The following is a 5,351-nucleotide window of genomic DNA, read 5'->3' as shown; positions in this document are numbered from 1 at the left end:
GCGTGGGATACTGCGGAAAAGCGCTTTAAAAGAACTTTTTATTATTATTATTTATTAATCGAGGAATTCTAACGTATAAAGTTTCATCAGGATTAATATTAGAAGGATTATGAGTAATTATATGATGAGATCTATCTGCTTTAATAGCATTAGATATTCTAGAATTTTTAGAAGGATTTATGTAACTCCCACTCATTTATTTTAAGAGAAAAATTAATTATTTATTTTTTATCATATTCACTAATCCAAAAATAATTGCACTTACAACTGTTACTAAAAATAAAATAATATGTTCAGCAGCAAAGTTAAGAATATTTCCAGCAGATTTCAATATAAAACCAACAATTGATGCAATAACACCGGGTAATGCTGTAGCAGATTTCTTTGATAGTTCCCATAGATATTTTGCTAATTTCTTTAAACCTTCCTTAACTTTATCTTGTATAGAATTATTATTATTTGGAGGTTTATCCGGTTTATTGGGAGTAGGCGTAGATTTTAATGAATTTGATATTTGAATTTGCTAAACCAATTGTTGTAAATAACATAGTTACAGCTGTTAGAATTGAAAGAATTGTTATTCCTTCTAATTTAAATAATAATCTTATTCTATCTCTCAATGATAATTCAGAATCTGGTTTTATCAATAAATCTCTAAAAATAACTGCTAATTTTTTAATATGATTGAGATCAAATGATTTTAATAATATATGTCTTTCTTTTTCCTGTAATTCTTTGTTATAATTTAAATCATCAATTTGTTTTTCTAAAGCTAACTTTCTGCTTTCATAATTAGCTTCCTGGATTAATTGAAGATTTTTATCTAATTTTAATTGTTCTAATTCTTCATTTGCATCAGTTAATTCTTTCTCTAACATGGTTATTTTCGAAAATCTCATCTTAATATTAGCAATTTCACCAGTTGATTCTTGCATACCTTTAATTTCTCTACGTGCTTGTTCAGGAAATATTTTTAATTCTTCTTCATTTAAATCAAGTCATCCTTTTTCTGATAAATGTTGTATTTGATTTGTTCCAGTTTCAGTACTTGGTCTATCTAAAATACTATTCATCTCTTCTTCAAATGAATGAACTGTATCTAACATGCTATCAAAATGTTTTACTACTTGTAATTGACTTGAACCATTATCAATTGGTTGAATGTCTCTTCTCGATGTTTCTGGTGTTGCAGTTCTTAATTTATCTAATCGATCTCCATACTCTTCCATTTCTGGATCAACATCAGTAGGATTAAAATTTGGATTTTTAAATAGTGAATAATTGTTAATATCAATACCAACATTTGGTTCTTCTTCATTTATTCTATCGAGTGCATTCCATATAATTCTGCTAAATTCTGAACCACCTTTTGAACGTTCAATTGAAGATCTTGCTAACATTTCAGGATGGTACAGATCTTCTTGTCCCATTTTAGATAATTGAATTGATAAACTTTTGTTACTTAATTCAACATCATAATACCATGAATCATTTTTAAATTATTCATGAAATGTATGTCATCTTTTCTAATTTGTTCTGAAATATCTTCTGGTTCAATGTTATCTGTTACATTTTTTGGTAATAATTCTTCAATAACTGTATTTGTTACACTTTGTTTTATGTAAAATAATTCTTTTTTTCAATTCAGGGTTTTCTGTTGTTTCTAATCTATTAATTAAACCTTTTCTTTGTGGTCTAGTTTTAATTAATATCTCATCGCGGGTTCTTAAATAATCTATTAATTTTTCACTAATTAATTTGTTTCAGTATCATCTTTAAATTCATCATAATCATATAATATAGGCCCACTAGAATCATCTTCACCTAAATAAGTATTATATGCTGCTCATCCATCATTATCAATATTAGTTTCATCAAAATCAGGTTGTGGTTCATCGCTTATACCAGGGGCGTCACCAAAAGTATCCATTGGAATATCTTCTCCACCTTCTACCATTTATATTATAAAAAATTAAAATTCAAAATATAATATTCCTCCTATTACAATTCCTATACAAGTTATAGCTAATTTAGTATTTTCATGTGATTTATTATCATTATTAGTTTTAATTATATCATGTTGGATAATATCAGTTTTTATATTTACTGATGTATTGTAATCTTTTATTTTAGAATCATTATCCAATTTAATATTCTTAGTTTTAGTTTCAGTTGATTGAATATGTTTTTTAATTTTTTTCACCTTCCATTAATTTTGGAGCAGTAATAATCGTTTTATTTATATCATTTAATCCAAATGAATTATTTATTGTAGCAGTTTTAATTAGATTATTATAACCAACTATATTTCCCATCTATAATATTAAATCATCAGAAATAATTAATAGATTAGGTCCTATACAATCATTTAATCTTACATGTGATTTATCTAAATAATTTTGATATCTTACAATGTTTTCTGGAATCGATCAATTTCTATCATTATGAATGGAATCTTCAAATAATACTTTAAATTGTTTCTGTTTATCAAATGATGTATTTAAATTTCCAATTATTGGGGATCTTGTTTCAACTTGTGATCCTAAAATACAAATCAAATAAGTTCTAATTGATTGATTTATTCTTTGTATACCTGATTTTGCAAATCCTTCACTATTTTCTAAAATAAAATAAACCCAACCATTATTATTTTCTTGTTTTAAATTATCATAGAATTTCGGTAATTAATTGAAATTTAATGTTTCTAAATCCATATTTTCTATTTTACCATAACCTAATTTATTATTATAGATATTGTAATATCTATTAATTGGTAAGGGAAGTGCACAATATTCTGCAATCTTTTTAGGGCAAGGAAGTGATCTTATTGTTCCAATTTTTGTTCTAAAATCAGAATTATTTATATTTATATTAGATTCATTACAAATTTTATAAAACTTTGATAAATTAATATTATTATTCTTTAAAATATCTAGATCCTGGTAAAGGAGTCTAATTCATTCGATATTAATCTTATTTGAAAATAAGTATGGAATCTGAATTAATTTATATTTAGAATTATTCAAATGATCATTCCAACTTATTCCACAACCTGTTGTTGCGTAATAAACTGCACAATTTATTGGTTTTGCCAAAACTTCATATTAGATTTTAATAACCATTGTTTTTCATTTTTCAATTTTTTAAAATTAATTATATATATTTTCCATCTTTGCATTAGAATTATTAGTTTCAGTAACATAAATATCTAAATTGATTAATGAATTATCTTCATTTCTATATGAAATATCTTTATTTAAATCTATTGCAGGAATATTATATTTAATTGATTTTTTATTTTGAAAAGCTTTTGGAAAACTATCTACCATTTATATTATAAAAAAATTAATAATTTATTAATTCTTTTAATAATTTATCCTGCTCTTGAATTGTTATATTACCATTTAAACTTATTATATAATCTAATGTATTTTTTAATTTATTTAATTCTTTTATATTAGATTTTATTTTTTCTTTATTACCTTTTATATTTAATTTTGATTTTATTCCGGTTAAAACACTTGAACTTAATCCTAACGCACCAAATGATATAGCTAAAGGCGTTAATGGGCTGAATATTGCTAAAAATGTAATTACCGAACTAATTGTAACTGAACCACTTAAAATAAAATAATATATAATTTTAGATTTTAAATATTTTTTCTTTTTTATCTTTTAATCATTTTCAAATTCTACTATTTGTTTTTCAAAATATGATTTTAATTTAGTTTTATTTATATCATGAGGAATAATGTCATTATTATCAACTTTATCACCCATTTATTTAACAAAAATAATATATAATCAATTAGTAAATTTATACGGTACAAATATAACAATAACTGTTCCACCTAAAATCCAAATTATTTCATATTTCTGTTGTTCTTTACATGGGGTATCATAATCTGATATTGTAGGTTTATATAGATGTAATTTTTCTTTATTTGTTACTACGTTATATAAACTCATTGCATCATCAACTGATTGAAAATGTGTGTAATTTTCTGATTATAAAATTCTCTATTGATATAATCCATATAGTTTTGTCTTTTTTCTCTATATTCTTCTACTGCATTATTATATTTTTCTAACGCTAAGTTATGTCTTTTTTGTTCTGCTAATGAACTATTTTTATCAATATGCTTAAACAAATATCCACCACCAGTAAATGCTAAAGCGTTAACAATTGCCAATCCTATAATAGTTATAATTGCAGATGCCATTTATTTAGTAAAAATTTGATGCATTTATATAGGAGGAATATATTTTTGTTTTTCCAAATAATGAATAGTCAAATTAGATAAAGTAACTGCTAACGTTAATTTTGAAATATCATTGATATCAAATCTATCAACATTAACACTTCCCATTTTAAATACTTTTTAAATACCATTGTATAACCAACAGTTCCAACTGATTATAATGCTCCATTATATAATCCATTTATTATCCACTTATATCACTCATTTATTTATCAAAAAAATAATTATCCTCAAAATATTTAGTTACCTTAGTTATGATTATTTCAACATTTATTTCATTACTACTTTTATGATTATCATATATTTCAGTTATTATTTTTCTAATATCATCAATAATAAAATCTTCATCTAATTCATAAAATCTTAAAGACTCTCTAATTAAATCGGTAATATTTTCTACATTAAAAGTTTCTTTATTTATTGTTGTTTCATATTCAAATGTTGTTTCATTCAAAAATGCAATATTTTTGATATGTGTTATTACATCATTGATATCAAATTTCATTTCTTTCTCACGTTTAAAATCAAATCCAAAACATATACTCGGTCCTACTATTATATTAATTTATATATCAAAAAAATTACTCTCTACATCTTATAACTAATTCATATATCACAGGAAAGTTATTCAAATCAATTAAATATCCATTATGATTTCTAATTTCTAATCTAAAATTATTAGATTTTGGAATACAAGGTTTAAAATCACATTCAGCTAAATTATAATTTATTTGCGTTCCAAATTGTTCAACATTTGTTAATGGTGAAATATTTAATAAACCAGAATTACAAATTGTATCTTTAGTTGCTTCAAATGTTTTTACAGGGTTAATTAAATTGCAATAAATATAAAATGTGTAAAAGGCATTATATTTGCTATACTATCAACATTTGCATGAAGTTTATTTGGTGCAATTCCTAACATTTTAGCTTATGGTTTTCTCACTATAAATTTATGCTGTTCTTCATTAGCTAACTTTATTCTTAATTTATTATTAAAATCACTTTTAATAAATTTAATTCCAAATCCAGCAGCTGCGCCCATTTTTGTCTTAGCTTTTCTATTAATTTCTTGCGCTAAAGTCTCTA

This window comes from Tubulanus polymorphus, chromosome 4 (assembly GCF_964204645.1).
Source record: "Tubulanus polymorphus chromosome 4, tnTubPoly1.2, whole genome shotgun sequence".
Classification (NCBI taxonomy): Eukaryota; Metazoa; Nemertea; class Palaeonemertea; order Tubulaniformes; family Tubulanidae; genus Tubulanus; species Tubulanus polymorphus.
This window is presented reverse-complemented; position numbering follows the sequence as displayed.